Source organism: Nycticebus coucang, chromosome 14 (assembly GCF_027406575.1).
Source record: "Nycticebus coucang isolate mNycCou1 chromosome 14, mNycCou1.pri, whole genome shotgun sequence".
Classification (NCBI taxonomy): Eukaryota; Metazoa; Chordata; class Mammalia; order Primates; family Lorisidae; genus Nycticebus; species Nycticebus coucang.
In genome coordinates this window covers 29,500,545-29,517,628 of record NC_069793.1, presented here as the reverse complement: position 1 = coordinate 29,517,628, position 17,084 = coordinate 29,500,545, and the positions used below count along the sequence as shown (strand labels likewise).

General features: G+C 43.8%; 1 protein-coding gene across 4 annotated transcripts in view; it reads right to left on the bottom strand.

Moving 5' to 3' along the window:
• The window catches only part of SLC1A2 (solute carrier family 1 member 2), a 161,355-nt gene that overhangs the window by 69,326 nt on the left and 74,945 nt on the right, over window positions 1-17,084 (bottom strand). The window contains exon 1 of one of the 4 annotated variants that reach the window (XM_053560077.1): window positions 15,303-15,760. The exons of the other annotated variants lie outside the window; for them this stretch is intronic. The gene's annotated coding sequence lies outside the window, so the exon portion shown is untranslated. Of the gene's footprint in view, window positions 1-15,302; window positions 15,761-17,084 lie in introns of those variants that run through there. 4 annotated transcript variants of the gene reach the window in all.

Here is a 17,084-nt window from a genome sequence, read left to right as displayed (position 1 = left end):
TTTCTTAGGTCATAGCCTCTTCCTCTACAAATTAAGAGGGTTGAATTGGAAATTTTTTAACACTCTAAGATTCTGTGATTCTCTCATTCTCCAGATGAGAAAAAGGATAATCACAGCACTCGGTTCCAGAAACGTGGATTCCGCTCTGGGGACCCAGGACTGAATAAGTCTGGAGTTTACTATGAGCCAAGTCATTTCATTGACCATGAAGGGACAGCCCCTGGCTGCATCACAACCCTCACAGGGAAAGGCAGACATAGGAATAGGCCAGCAACAACCATAACCACAGCTGTTTCTTTATGTCTTTACCTTTATTTTACCTTTCGTCTCTCTGCTGCTACAGAAGCAGTTTTTTCTATGGCCAACGGTGTTGGTGTCAAATTCAGTACCCAGCACAGGCCAGGGGATCTCCAACCCCCTGATCTGCTCAGGGGGCAGGTCAGTGCCTCAGAACCCAGTCAGACCCGTGAACTTGCAGTGGGACCAGCCAACTGCCAAATGCCACAACATCATCAAGAGACCACCTACATTAGTCATAGTCAACTCATATGGGACCCAAGGGATGGCACTCACAGAAAAAATGAGAAATTGAAGGAAAAGAATCTTTCCAAATCACTTCTCAGACCCAATGGCCCAAGCTTAGGGTGTCTGAAGGAGTAAAGAAGAAGTAGTAGGTAACGACGTTCTGAAGGGCTGAATAAAATTGTATTTGTTTGGCCCAGAAACAGACATTAAAACACCAGCTCTGAATAGCAACTGCCAGAAGGCAGCACAGTGGAAAGCAATGATATAATTCCATGGCCATCTCATTCTTGGGGAAAATCTCCCTTTTCTAACCACGGTAGGCCTTGGAATAATACCACCCAATTCACTGGTCACGATAGAGCTCTGATGAGATCATATTTATGAAAGTATCAACAGAGAATCTGCTAGGTAGTAGATAGTCAATTCTACGTTCCTTTCTTTGTCTGACGTGCCTTAAATGCTGTAAAATGACCATAAAGACCATTTGCTTACAGTTGAGTCTTAGTAAATCTCTTTGCCATTGGTCATTGTGCTTTTTATAAAGGAAAAATTCCAGAAGGAACTGCCCTCAGCCCTCCTACGCTGGCTGGGGTGACTTGACAACCTCTCAACGAACATCAGGATTACAACTTGAAGTACAAAAACCTCTAGACCAGGGATCCTCAAACTGCAGCCCGCGGGCCACAGGAGATGGTGTGATTGTATTTGTTCCCATTTTCTTTTTAAACTTCAAAATAAGATATGTGCAGTGTGCACAGGAATTTGTTCATAGTTTTTTTTTTAAACTATAGTCTGGCCCTCCAACGGTCTGAGGGACAGTGAACTGGCCCCCTGTTTAAAAAGTTTGAGGACCCTGTTCTAGACTTTTGTGAAATCCTCCCCAGGGTAGAGACTTAAGCCAGTTCTGACCCACCAGATTTGCCCATTTCCAGGAAGGCTCCCCATCGCCCAAAACACGAATAAGAGACCAAGGAACAGTGAGACTCCAGATCGCCTGGGGTGGGGTGTTTGATCATGCCTTATGGGGAACTTCTTCTGACAATAGACATTATGCCATGGCGCAGGAAAACCCTGACCACCCAGTCCCCAAAGACATATCAATTCTGAAGTAATCACTACCCACAACTGGTTCAGGGAACAATATGAAGAAAACTTGACAAGGCCAGTAAAGTGGAGGAGACTCATGTGGTATGCACTCTGAGCTGTGAGCCACAGGGAACTTGGCCCCCTTTCTGGATGGACAGGGCAGTTTGCCCAGCAGCAAACCATCTCCACTGGCTGAATGAAACATCCTCCCCACCCCACCCTCCAGCCCAGCCTTCTTAGACCTACTTGTACTTCTCCTTCAAAACAACTCCAGTACAACTTCACTCAGGAATCCTCTGTTGACTCCCAGATTTGCTTTCTAGATGCTCCCTCCCTCTGCAGCTGAACATATCACCTGCGCTCTCCGGGCCTTTCTCAGAGTTTATTTGTCTGTTTTCCCCATGAGAACATAGACTCTTTGAGGACAAGAATGCATCATATTTGACTATCTCCCCCTCACCTAGCATCCTTATAAAGAGGCTGAATTACCATATGCTGAATGAGTGAATGAATGAAAAAATGATCAGATAAAACATATGTTCTGGTGACAGATTCTGTATGACACTCAGTTCTATGGTGGCAGGGGGCTGGAAGCCTGAGAAATCTGAAAAGAAGAGAGAAGCAACAGCAAGGGGATGAGAAACAGCATCGTGTGGGGAAGTCCCATCCTGCAAAAAGCAGGGAGTATTTGCATTAGAAAGACTAGAATGTAGTGGAGAGAAGGTTAGTACCTCATGGCAGCTCTGATCCAGGTGCCCTGCCAAGCGTGGTGGCCCTAATGCTCCCAGCACTCTGGGGATGTGGGAGTGGGCAGGGAAACAGAGCCATAAGCTGGCCAGGCTCAGCCAACTAGACCTTCGGGGAAAACTGATGAGGACTCAGAAAGATGCTTGGTCCCTTAAGGGTCTCTTAGGACCCAACTTCCAAGCAGGCACTTCTCTAAATTTGGACCTTCCACAGTGTGGTCCTTCCACAAAAGAGCATGAGCATTCATTCTCTTTCCAAGAGTCCACAGCTCCTTGAGGAACACTGTTGCTTAACAGAGCTCCAGACTCTGCCCCCAGGCCTGGGAGGTTCTTCTTCTGGACCCTGAAATGTCCCAAGGTCAGCCTTCCCCATCAGTTTCCCAGACAGGGGAGTGGCTGGATGTTGACTAGCATGTGGCTTAATCAGCTGCAGCACCTTCAGGCACCATCAGAAACTGGGGAGGTGCTGGATACAGTAAGCCAGGACTTCTTGGGTATTTTGGTCACACCTTACAGTGGCTTTTCTTCTCTAAGCTGAGCAGCACCCTCACAACACAGCAACAATCTCAAGCAAGAAGGCAAGTAAGTCCCCATCACAGTCATACAGATGGCGAGATTTTCCACGGCAGGCGTTGGAAATGCCACACTCTGCTTTTGCCAGATGATGTTTGAGGGCTTCCTGAAAGTTTCCCCAGAGGCCACCCACTTCTGGCTCCCAGAGGCCTAAAATTCCTCCTATAAAGACCTTCCTCTTTGCACCCCAGCAGAAAACCCAGATTCAAGCCAGAAGTCCATGGGAAAAGCTACCCATTCACTGTCATCTCAATCCTCCCTAAAAATAGGACTTCCTGGGGGAACACCTTGACAGGGCCTTGGCCCACACCACACTCAGAAGCCAAACAAAAGGAGAGATTTGACATGAACTTGGTCAACTAACTGCATGCTATTCACTGCCCAGGGGCAGTCCTGAAGTTGACTGCATTTAAAACCCAGTAAAGGCCTCAGCAGGGTTTCTTGAATGCTAGCAATTCTCTTTTTTCTTTCTTTTTAAACCAGATGCTCATTGCCTGTGTGGGCTCAGTTTGTGAAAATTAGTTGAGCTTTTCACGTAAGATTTGTGTGCTTATTTGTAGGAATGTCATACTTGAGTAATAAGTTTAAAAACAGCCAATCTAAACTATTGTTTTAGAAGGAAATACATGTATCTACCTTTGGCCCCTAAATGGCCCCCATATTGGCAGATCTGCCAGCAAAGGAACAGGTGATAATTTTGCGCAAGAACACCGTGTACTTTGGGAACATGTAAATATCTCTTTCAGATGAGACAAAACCAGTGGAACCCTAGAGTAGTCCAGACCACACAAGAGTGATCTCATTGGCCAAAAAATAAGTTCCTGGCCTTTATCCCACAGCAGGAAAGTAAGAGGAAACCCCTCGAGCTCATCTCCTGGAGTTCACCTTTTAAATTATAAACAATAGGGTGGAGCCTGTGTGGCTCAGTGAGTAGGGCATGGGCCCCATACAGCCAGGATGGCAGGTTTAAACCCGGCCTCAGGTAACTGCAACAAAAAATAGCCGGCTGTTGTGGCAGGCGCCTGTAGTCCCAGCAGTCGGGAGGCTGAGGCAAGAGAATCGCCTATGCCCAAGAGCTTGGAGGTTGCTGTGAGCTGTGACGCCACATCACTCTACCAAGGGTGACAAAGTGAGACTCTGTCTCTTAAAAATATATACATATATATATATAAACAATAACCAGCATTTCATCAGTTTTATTAACTAACAAGATAGTAATAACATTTGCATAAATAATAATAATAATTAACAAGGCATTTTCACATTCATGAACTTCTTTGGTCTTCATGATAGCCCTGAAAGGGAAGAAATTATTCTATCTTAGAATTGAAGAGACGGAGTCTCTAGAAGATTCTGAAACTAGCCCAAATTCACAAAGCTTAGAAGTTGCAGAGCTGGGCTTTGAACAGGGGTTCAGCAGCCGAGTTAAACCCGTGCTGTCCTTTGCTTTTGAGTCCAAGGTTCTTTGGATACACCCTTTCTAGAGTGTTTGCAGAGTGAAGGACAAATTAGAATTTCCATCTGTACCAAGGCATTAATGACTTATGACACACGTATTCCTAGCACTCAGAGAGAGAACTGGCAAAGCGAGCTCCGGGAAGCCACGGCCTTGTTGCCACCTTAGACAATCCCTGCTGCTGGCACCATGGCCCCCTACGCACCAAGGTGGGAAAGTGGGATTCACACAGCTGACTCCTCCCCTCAGGCAAACGGAGCACATGGGAATCTTCCTATTCCTACTGACTCAGCCAGCACCTGCCACTGCAAAATAATCTCAAAGATTCATTCCAGCTCTGGTCCGTCACCAGGAAGGATCACCCTTTCGGAGGGACTCAGAAATGTGTATAACTGGTAACAATCAAAATAAAAATGATGATGACAGTGATGACGATGTGACCAACATTTGTTCAAGGCTTGCTCTGTGCCAGGCACTTCTCTAAGTGTTATGTATGAACTTATTTGATTCTCACAATAACCTCATGGGATAGATCCCATTATTAGCAACCTTCACTGAAAGGACAATGGATGCATTTGCCCAATCTTCAAAATTCTGAACTTGCAAGAACTGATTGGCCCACTGTCTCTCCACTCTGAAAAAACTTGCTCTTTGTATTAGGTAATTTTGCGCCAGCAGTAAACATTGCTCACAGCTCAAACATTGTTTGAACATTTGGCCAAAAGAGTGATTTTGTTTTCGGTGAGTAGGTGAGGGCAAGTCTGGGAAGTTAACACCTGCTAGTCCAAACCAGAGCCTGGTCAATAGATACACATGACAGTCATGGGATCCTAGAATTTCAGAACTACAGAGGCTTCCTGCTTCCCCTTGACCTCTGGACAGATGATCATCTGGTCCAGTGGCTCCAAATCTGTCTCTGGATCACTTGTTAAAAACACAGATCTCTAAGACTCATGTCCACACAAGAACCTGCACACAGACCTTTATGGCAACACTGTTTCTCATCGCCCAAACTTGAAAGCAGCTGAGATGTCTTTCAATAGCTGAAGGAATAAACCATGCTATGTCCAGACAATGGAATATTGTTCGATACTAAAAGAAAAAAAAAAAAACTATTAAGATACAAAAGACATGAAGGGAAGTGAAAATAAATGCATATTAGTAAGTAGAAGAAGCCGACATGAAAAGGCTATGTCTATCTGATTCCAACTATGTGACATTTTGAAAAAGGTAAAACTATGGAGACAGTAAAAAAGTGAGTGGTTGCCATGGGTGTGGGTGGAGTGCTGAATAAGTAGAGCATGGGATTTTTTTTAGGGCAGTGAAAATCCTCTGTATGACACTGTAATGGTGGATACACGTCATTGTCCATTTGTCCGGACCCAGAGAATGCACAACAGTGAGAGTGAGGCTGGTGTAAACTGTGGACTCGGGGAGATAATGAGGTGTCCATGTGATTCATCAATTGTGATAAATGCACCACTGGGGTGGAGGATGTTAATGGCCTGTGTGGCCGGGGGAGATACCGCACTTTCTGCACTTTCCACTCAATTCTGCTGTGAATTTAGAACAACTTTTTTTTTTTTAATTTTGTTTTTGTTTTTGGTTTTTTTTTTTTTTTTTTGCAGTTTCTGGCTGGGGCTGGGTTTGAACCCACCACCTCCGGCATATGGGGCTGGCGCCCTACTCATTTGAGCCACATGCGCCACCTAAACAACTCTTTTTTTTTTTGAGACAGAAAAAAAGGCATCCTCAAACTTTTTAAACAGGGGGCCAATTCACTGTCCCTCAGGCCATTGGAGGGCCGGACTATAGTTTAACAAAAAAAAACTATGAACAAATTCCTATGCACACTGCACATATCTTATTTTGAAGTAAAAAACAAAACGGGAACAAATACAAATCACACAGGTTCATGTGGCCCATGGGCCGCAGTTTGAGGACACCTGTCTTAGAATGTCGCCCTCTGTAGAGTGCTGTAGTGTCACAGCTCACAGTAACCTCAAACTCTTGGGCTTAAGCAATTCTCTTGCCTCAGCCTCCCAAGTAGCTGGGACTACAGGCACCTATCACAATGCCCCACTACTATTTTTTTTTTTTTTGCAGTTGTCATTGTTTATCAGGCCCAGGCTGGGTTCAAACCCACCAGCCTCGGTGTATGTGGCCAAAGCCCTAACCACTGAGCAGGGTGGTGCCAAGCCTAGAACAACTCTTTAAAATATATAATCTATTAAACAAACAAACAAATAAACAACACCAAAGAAAGAAACAGATCTCTAAGCTCTATCCCTGAACATCCCAATTCAGCAAGTCTAGATGGGACCTAGACCTCTGGACATTTTTTAAAAGCACCCAGGTGATCGTGTCACAGCCAATCCAAGCGCTGACGTCTGGTCAATGCCTGAACAGTTGCATTGATGGGCAGCCTGTCACCTCACACTCTAACCATCCCGCCGTTGGGTAGCTTTGATTCTTAGAATGTTCTTCCTTTATGGGGAACCTCAATCTGGCTCCCTGTAGCTTTTTACCCACTGGTTGTTTTTCTACCCTGTGGGGCCACTTAATAAAAACAGTTGCTTTCAGATTGTGCACTGGATGCTTTGCATACATTACCTCCCAACCGCGCACAACACTCCCTCACAAGGTAGATGCTATTATATTATTCTTTATAGATTAAAAACCTGGAGGTCAGAGAGGCCAGGGCACATGCCCAAAGCCAGGCAGCTGCTAGGTGGCTGAGCTGCGATGGGAAGCCAGCTCTGCCTGAACATGGTGCTCGCTCTTAATCACGGCACTTCTAGTAAACAGAATCCCTTCTCCATCCACTAGCCTTTGAAGCATATGGAGAGCCAAGGCAGCTCTCCTCTCTACTCAGGGTTTTCTCTTCTCTCTGTTCTTCACCACCATGGTCAGAACACCCCAAGCTACACACTTACACTCCTAGGCCTGCACTCAACCCTCCAGGCAAGTGCTGGCCACACCTCTGGACCCCAAGACCATCGAGGAAGAGCTTTCTCGTTCTCACCCTTCAGCATGTCAGTCCTGCATTTGAAAAACTGAAGGGAAGTAGGTAACTTCACATTTGAGAACGAAGTTACTAGAGAGTACAGGTAAGGAGCAGTGACCACTTACTGACTTGATATTATATAGCAGTGATAAGCAGAATAATGTTTCCCTCCCCACAAATATCCGAGACCTAACCCCCAGAACCTGTGAATTTGTCAGGTTACGGTGCAAGGGGGCTTTTAAGGTTGCGGGTGTAATCAAGGTTGCTACTCCGCTGACCTTGAGTTAGGGAGATGTTCCTGGAATATCCAGGTGGGCCCAAGGCAATCAGAATGTTCTTCTAAGAAGAAGAGAGTGGTGGGAGAGAGAGAATTAGAGAATGGTAGCTTCAAAAATCTCAGCCCAATGTTGCTGCCTTTAAACACAGAAGAAGGAGCCATGAGCCAATAAATGTGAGAAACTTCTAGAAACTGGCAAAGGCAAAGAAATAGGCTTCCTTGGAGCTCCCAGAAAAGAATACAGCCCTTCTGATGCCTTGATATCAGCCCAGTGAGATCCAACTCAGACTTCTGACCTCCAGAATTATAAGATAAAAAGTGATTGGTTAAGGCTTTTGTTTTAAGCCTCTAAGTTTGTGGTAACTTATTATAGAAATGATGGAAGACTAATGTAGTAGCAGACCCTATGGTGAGTATTTTCTACATCATTTTATTAGACGATTACAGAGTGCCTGAGAGGCAAGGCAGCAGACACCAAGAATTCCCTACCGACATCTGCTCCTCTGCTCCTTCTAGAAATCTGTTCAGAGGCAGTGGGCTCAGCCAGCTGCTGATTCCTTAGCCCCCCTCACTGACACATAGGCTGAGGCCTCTGCCCCTCCCTTCCTCTCTCCTTCCTGCTTTGCCGAAGGCCTAGATAAACACAGATTAAAGCAACATTTTTCTCTCTTTAGCCAATAAGCTGTTTAAAAGTCTCAGCAACATGGTGAGTATGTGGCCTCCATTGCCTAAGAAGGTATTTCAAGACCTCCCAGAGGACTTCTGCCATTTCTTACTCTGGTTCCTCATGACCCACTATATTTGTGGCTGTTCATTAGTCTACTAAATACTCATTCTCTGCCACATCCACCACTCACCTCAGCCCAATCGTGTCTAAATTGGTTTGTTAAATCTTTTATCCATTGAGAGTCTATCTTAGTTAATGGGGAAAGTTGTGGGTCCAGTTTCAGTCTTCTACAGGTCGCCAGCCAGTTCACCCAGCACCATTTGTTAAATAGGGAATCTTTTCCCCACTGAATGTTTTTAATTGGCTTATCAAAGATCAAATAATGGTAAGTAGCTGGATTCATCTCTTGGTTCTCTGTTCTATTCCAGACATCTACCTCTCTGTTTTTGTGCCAGTACCATGCTGTTTTGATCACTATCGATTTATAGTACAGTCTCAGGTCTGGTAGCGTGATTCTTCCTGCTTTGTTTTTATTTCTGAGTAATGTCTTGGCTATTCGAGGTTTTTTCTGATTCCATATAAAACGAAGTATTGTTTTTTCGGGATCTTTAAAATATGACAATGGAGCTTTAATAGGAATTGCATTAAAATTATATATTGCTTTGGGTAGTATGGACATTTTAACAATGTTGATTCTTCCCAGCCATGAGCTTGGTGCAAACTGGTGGATTGAATTAAGTTCTAGGGCAAAATATGGCAACAGGGGTTCAATAAGATCGATGGATAAGTCCAGATGAGAGCTCTGGATTCAAATACCACCTTGGGCTTTGAGTCAACAGAAGAGGCAGGCTTTGTCACCGTTTTCTTCCACCCACCCTCTCCCTATCTGTCCTCAGGCCACATTCAGCACATGCTCTGTCCACCGAACTTTACATGAGAACATATCCAACCCCATACTCCATTACTAGGAAATGGATATTGTACGTTATGGAGAGAAAGGGAAGAGGCCGGCACCACACACCAGCCAAAGAACAGGTGATACAATTTCATTTGGCGCAACTTTGTTCTTCCTCTCCACACTCCCCTGAATAACTGTGCTCATTCCCCTTTACTTCATTTCTCACCCTTAACCTCCTTACTCCGTTGAGCTCTACACAAGCAGGATAGTCTGTCAAACAGCTGCGAGCTGGTGTTCCTTCAGCACATCCCTGGTATGGGTCTCACCTCCCCTCCTCACACAGTTTATCAAGTTTTCACTTCCCAAACAGGTGTCTTTTTTGGCTGCTAAGAAAATGTAGCACTTCCCTATATTGTTATTCCAAAAATAACAGAGAGAAGTCACAGAATTTATTCATCTTTTGGGGTAACGATTCCTTTACTTTATTGCTAAGCTTAATAAAAAGTAACTTTAACAATGTTAATGATAAAGAGTTGGAAATTCATTATAAAACCTTTTAATTTGCAGGGATAAATTTCAGTAAATTATTAAATCATTTAAGTTTTTGTCTTCTTTTCTTTTTTCTCTTAAAAAAAATTTTTTTTTAATTTTTTGGCGACAGAATCTCACTCTGTTGCTGGGGCTAGAGTGCAGTGGCGTCATCACAGCTCAAAGCAACCTGAATCTCCTGGGTTCAAGAGATCTTCCTGCCTCAAACTCCCCTGTATCTAGGACTATAGGCATCTGCCAAAATGCCCAGCTAATTTTTCTATTTATAGTAGAGATGGGTCTCACTCTTGCTCAGGCTGCTCTCTAACTCCTGAGCCCAAAAGATGCTCTTACTTGTCTCCCAGGCTTGAACATAACTAAACATCAATGGTCTTTGTTTCAACCTTGTTATTAAAAGGTACTCAAGGTTTTTGTCTACTTTCCTACCCTAGTAAGTAGAGTCTAAAGAACAGGATAAAACACGAATAGAATCGTCAAGCATTTTTTTTTACTTTGGAGAGTCTCACAATAAATTCTACATACAATTTTGGGGGTGATGGTCCACATCACCTTTCCCTGCCCACAACTTCTTCCCTCCCCATTCAATTCTCCCCTTCAATCTGTATGAGTTCTTATGAACTTGAAGGGGGTACAGGGTGGTGGTTGTGTTGCTTTTTAAATTTGAATTGTATAACATTTAAAATCAGCTATATTTCACACCAAAATCAGATTTCACCTTGCTCTTAAAGTAGTACTGGAAAATATGGCTGTCCTGAAACCTGGATTCCTGAGTGGCAATAATCAGCCAAACTGAGAAGTGATTATCCTTCAGACAGGCATAGATTTTCGAGTCTGCCACAGTCCACAGCAGCCCCTATTGCCTCTTTAACACCAATGCCAAGTATCAATTACCATTTATCATCATGCCTCTACTGCTGTTTTTCTGAAAGAAGCGTTAAGAAGAAAATAAACTATCTCCTGATTCATGTACATACCTGGCTGGCTCTTGTGAAGTTAGCAGTCCCTATCCCATTTGGTCCATTATTGTACAGGTAGGAGCTTTCTTTGTATGGCGAAGTAAAATTCCCAAACAAGAGGATTTTAGGTAGGTATAGAGGGGCTCGACAGGGTTCAAAACTATCACATAATTTACCAATAGCAGCAGAGGTTCCCTGAGGTCAAATTTGAAAACAAAAGTAAGTGACCTGTGGTCTCACCATCCTGAGAACAGGTAAAAGTGGTGCATAAATTAATGACAGACTAGCAGATTATAGGGGCTGGAATAGGGATTCATTGGGTTTTTTGGGGTTTTTTGTTTGTTTGTTTTTTCTGCATGTCTCCTTATTATCAGTGGACCCAAGATTAGAACTCTCTGGAGTAATGAATCAGTATGTGTTAAAATGTTGAGACATGGCTTTGGGCTTTCCTTTATAGGTGTACATGGGTGGTGGTGGGCGCCAGGACGTGCAGATTTGGTGAGCTGCACTCATGGGCTGTAGAATCTTGCTGGACAGACTTTTTTGCAGTATCTCTTAAGACAGATGTTTTGTACAATGTGAGAAGTGACTGTTGTCATTTTACAGATGAGGAAGCAAAGTTAAGTAATGTGCATATGGTCAAATAGCTGGGAAAGGATAGAGCTGGGAAGCAGACCCTGCCCCGCCTTCATCCAAATTCTTTTCACTTTACCACAGCTGCTGCAAGAGCGTGGAACTTTAAGATGAGAATAACATTTTTAGATGCTGTGCTTGTTCCTGCACCCTAGACGTGACCTTCAATTGTCTTGAGTAATTACTATGTGTGTGTGATGTTCTCATTCTCCACTTTCACCAATGCACCCAACCACAACCTCATAATTGCTCATTCTTCAAAAATACCCATAAAACTTAGTTAATGAAAGCTAAATTACCCCAAGTTGTTGGGCACATAAGTAGCTTCAGGTCAAATGCATTCAAGCTTCAGGCATAGCAACAGTAGTTGCACAATAAAAGGCAGCACAAGGAAGCTGCTGGGAGCCAATCTGCTGTGGCCCTGGAGCTCCTCTGGCCCAGAATCACCCCTTTCCAATGGTTCCGATGAGGATCCTGACCCCAGGCATGCCATGTAGCTTAACTCTGGGCCTGAAGAAAAGTTCAGAAATGGATTTTTAATTCAAGATTTTCTTTTGCATGATGTGAGGCCTCCTTTGTTGAAGAAGGGAAGACAGTCTGTCATGAGTTAGTATCAGGATCCTGGCAACAATGCAAAGCAAAATCTGATCCAGTCTCTTCAGACTTTCTCCCTGAGAAAACGTTTCCTTAATAATCTCCACCTAGATGCCTTTGAAGGTGATATGGTCAATTCATTAATTGTATTTATGCTCTTGAATGGCTATTTTTAACCCATGGGCTTAGTTATCAAAAAGACCATTGACTATACTATCACCATTTACAGAGTACCAGCTCCGGGGTAAGTGATTTCCTTTGCTTGATCCTCACAGCTGCAACTCTGTGGGCAGGTGGGGGTGGGGGTGGGGGAGGAGGAATAGATAGAGTACTATTTTTATTCCCCTTGTATAGATAAGGAACTATGGGAACTAAGGTGCCTAAAATCACCCATACAGCTAAATCTACATCTGCTCAACTCCAAACCCACATTTTTAAGCACTATATGTAGGTAACGGGGTAGTCCAATTCAAATATCTCATCTTTTGGTCTTGTATTTATAATGTACTAGTGCTTATAGCAAGGCTCACCAAATCATGGCTCACCACATGGCCCACAAAGCCTAAAATATTTATTATCCATCCCTTACAGACAAAGTTTGCTGGCCCTTGACTTAGAGAAACTGTAAACCAAATCCCACATTTCTATTCTGTTTACTATGGTCTCTGTCATACTTGAGATCAAGATTCTATGACTTGGTTTTGATTCATGAAAATATTTCATTGTATTGATTTATGTAAATAACCCTGAGTGATGACAGTTGGAAATAAACTTGGAAAAAGAAAAAAAAGAGCTAAAGAGTTGTGGTTCTAAAATATCCACCTTCTGGATCACTGCAGAGCTGCTGGTTAACCAAAATCCAAGGAGGGTTTTGCTAAAGTCATAAAGAATTTAGTGAATGGGTCTACACTGAGTGGAGGCCTCTCATGTTAACAAGGGATTAGAAGGAAATCCTCTCACCAGCAGGCAGCCAAACTGAAGACTAGCTGTTTAAATGGCTGCCAGCATGCTAGGCCAATAGAAACAGTGACAAAGAGGGTAGTCAGAAAGGCAATGAGTATTCATTTTACTCATTGTTTTCAAATGTAGCCAGAAGTGTTTGGTAATCTTCGTATATAACAGACATCTGAGTCATCTCAGCAGCAGGGAGTTCTCATGAGTCATTAACACACGCTAGACCCAAATCAGGTCTTTCCACCGGCTCAAGAAGATGCTAAGAATCTTGCCCATACTATCACTACAATATCCACTTTGGATTCAAAAACAAATGAAAGAAATCTGACTCCACTGTGTGCTCAAATGTATGATGTGTACCTTACACCTACTTGGTAGAGCCATTCAAAGTTGCAGAAGAGCTGGAGGAAACAGCTCCAAACTCCAAACCGCCCCAGCGTACTGTGTGAACTTGTGCATGTGCTCTTATCTGCACCTAGAATTCAGCTATAAAATTAGATATGACTTGGATGCATCTGCAGTGCCTTCTAGCTCTAAGAGTGTGTAGAGTGGACACCACACCAACAGTGAAGAAACAGTTCTAGAATATACTGCTTACATCTGACTCACAATTAATTAACCAATTAGGGTCATTATTATATAATTACCATTAATATTATCATTATTATCCTTAATTATAGCATAAATAATAATAATGATGATGATGATGATGATAGAGAGCATTTGTTAAGTACTTTCTATATGCCATATATTATTTCTGGAGGTCTCTAGAATATGTGGTACAAGTAGATTCTAAGCTCTGCATAGACCAGGAGTATGGAAACTACAACCATGGGCCAAATCCAGGCCACTGCCTGTTTTTGTAAACAAAGTTTTATTTGAACACAGCCTATTGTCTGTGGTTGTTTTTGCACTCCAAGAGCAAAAGTGAGTAGTTTCAATAGAAAACTTAAACTATCTGTTATCTGCCCCTTTATAGAAAAATCTTCCTGACCCCATCACTTACACCCTACTTAGCAAATCTGGTGCTTTTCCCTGCCTGTGTCTTCTTACTATTCTTTTGGTTCTAGCCTCTTGACTTTTCTTGGGGCACTTCCACTTCTCAATTCTATCTCTTTGATTCTGTCTCTTTGGGTACTTCTGGCCTCCTGACTACCTCAGGCCTGGTGAACCAGGATACTCCATCCCTATGACCACAGAGATCATGGGTGGGCATGTGGACCACAGCAGTCCAGTGAGATTGGAAGGAGAAGCTCTTTTTTGTTGAAGATGCCAAGCTGCTAGGATGCATCCAGAGCTGCCAGAGCCTGCACAGAAATGACCTGCCTGTGTTCTGATGATAAGATGTTAGCATCTGAATCCAGCTATGCCTGAAGTTACCCCTAGACTGTTCAGCTGATAAACTAATTCATTCTCTCACTTTCTTAACTCAGATTAAGTTAGGCTCCCATCACATGCAACTAAAACAAAACAATCCTTTGAAATAGACATATTGACTTTCCCCAGGAAGACATAACTACCCAAAGTCACACACCTAGTCCTAACTAACGTGTTCTTTTCCCATCTTCAAAGAGGGAGCCTTCCAAACCACACTGCTGCTCTCTAGAGGGTAGTTCTTTGGGGACCATCCTGTTTTCTACTTGTGTCTGTCCCCTGACAAGACCCAGCAGAGCACAAGCTCCTCATGTGGTAATTTGGGGGAAGTTACAATAAAAAGTGGTGTCATAGCCATTTTTCAGCCCCTCATTCTTGCCATTCAACTGGGAAAGATTTTTGCTGAGGAGAAAGCAGACCTCCCTCACTTGGATGTTTGATCATTTGGCAAGAAACATGCTTTCTCCACATGGGAGCAAGATTGTGAGTCAAGACCCTCCTCCAACAAGGATTGAGTGAGGGCAGACATTGCTAAGGATAGAGTCCAGGAAATCACACCTAACTGGAACCACCCATCCTTCAGGACAACTTCTTTATATTCTGATTTATAGAGAAGGATGGACTCTAGGAGGAGACCAGTGCAGGGTATAGAAACAAACCCAGCCATGTCTCTAGTTGGTGTGTGGCTCGGTTTACACCTTTACTGGCTGGAGGACTTTTTAATGAGGACTGGCTCTCAGGCAGTCATCCTGGAGGCTCACAAGACCCTCCATCTGGGGGTTATGGGTCTCAGCATGCCAAGACTAGAGGATGAATTCAAGCATTTGTTTGAACAATTTTCAACCAAGAGTCAAGCATAAGTTAGATGGAGGGCAGGAGGAGGATTAGAAGATAGACACAAATATACATACAAATAATATTTCTGGAAGGGGCACAGGATGCTGTTAATAGGGGCGGCCTCTGGGAAGAGTGAGTAAATGGGACTCCCAAATGGCAGAGTGACTCACCGATCATTGCATATTCTTTAGCACTGTTCAAATGTTTCCTCATCTGCCTTGATTACTTTTTGAATGTCAGGATCAAAAATAAGGAAATTGCCAAAAATATATTTCATGACAAACCCCTCTTGGTTTCATCTCTCAATGACCCTAAAAGTTACATGACTAGAACTCCTTTTCCTTTGTCTTCCTAATGAAGCTTTTTTCTTCGAGGCTTTGTAATATCAGCCGTGGTGGACACCCTGACGTGAGCTCTCTGCTCACGTGTCAGTCCTTAGAGCAGAGAGAAGCAGCGAGGGGACCCAGCTCCTGCCCAGCAAATAGACTGCATTAGACCTGTTCCTACAGAGCAGGGGTCCTCAAACTTTTTAAACAGGGGGCCAGTTCACTGTCCCTCAGACCGCTGGAGGGCCGGACTATAGTTAAAAAAAGAAACAAACTATGAACAAATTCCTACGCACACTGCACATACCTTATTTTGAAAAAAAAAAGAAAAAACAGGAACAAATATAATCACACCGCCGCAAGTGGCCCACGGGCTGTCGTTTGAGGACCCCTGCTCTAGAGTCTGCCTCAGTTCAGTGCCAGCCACCGATCAGGGGCAAAGGGTGGCAGAAGGGAGGCCAAAGTCCCAGCCACGAAGCCCTCCAGTCCACCCAGGCACAGCTGGGGGCGGGACAGGGCATCCCTGGCATAGAGATCCAAGCGCTGGCCACAGTCCAGCCCCGAAGGTACTCAGAGTCCTCAGAATGATCTGAACTCCCATCTGCTTTATTCCAGTCAGCGGGCAAAGTTTAAGATTTCAAAAGAATGGGACATGAAACACAGCTGTCCGGCACGATTCTGAGTCAATCCGTGCTCCCCCAGCCTGGAGGCACACACCTTCTCTAGGAAGAAACTGCATCTGGCTTTAAAGCTCAGTCCTACTGTTTTCTGGCTGTATAATACTCAGCAACTCACTTCAATCCCTTTAACAATGCTTCTGTTCCCTCACTCATACAAAAGGGAAGAAGATTACAGCGAAGAGTAAACTAGATGCAAGAACTTCTTTTGAAAGCCTGCTGCGAGCCAGTCGGCCCTGCCCTGTTTCCTTCCTCCCCTTCAGCTGTCTCAGAAGTGAGGAGGGGATTTTTAAAAGATTTGTTGTCTGAAAGAGACCACATAAAAAGCCATCAAAATGAATTTTCTAAGAAAATTCTGCAGATACTCAAGTGAGGCTCGGCATTGCTGGACTCTGACGCAACAAGTTACATAGGGGTCATTTCTTCCCCCCACGTGCCCTCTCGGATTACGGTGTGGAGGCTCAGGTCAGGAGGGAGTTACATAAGCATAATCCTGGGGAATCAGTGAACAAGGCAATGACCAGTTCAAGAAGCAAAACTGTAGAATGTTACCGTGAGATAATGACGATTGTGCAGTGTCACTGGAGTTTGCAGGTGGGACTTCTACCACTGTCCTGCTCTAAGACATTGTGAGACTTCAGACAGGTCATAAAAATGATGTTAGTGTATCAGTAGGATTAATATCCCCATCTTCCAGCCAGAATACCCCATTATCTGTGCACCAGAATAATAATATTAATGACGATGATATCCGTGCACTAGGACCTGCCCCCTCCAATTTTACACACGCACAATCTGGTGTATGCAAGGATTGATGACATGAATAATAGATGCAGAAACATTGTGAGAAACCTCAAAGGCTTCTGCCTAAACATCTAACACGGTGCCCAGGTGACCATTTCACAGCAGATGAAATGTTTGGGACTCAAGGTACGGAGCTAATAAGTGG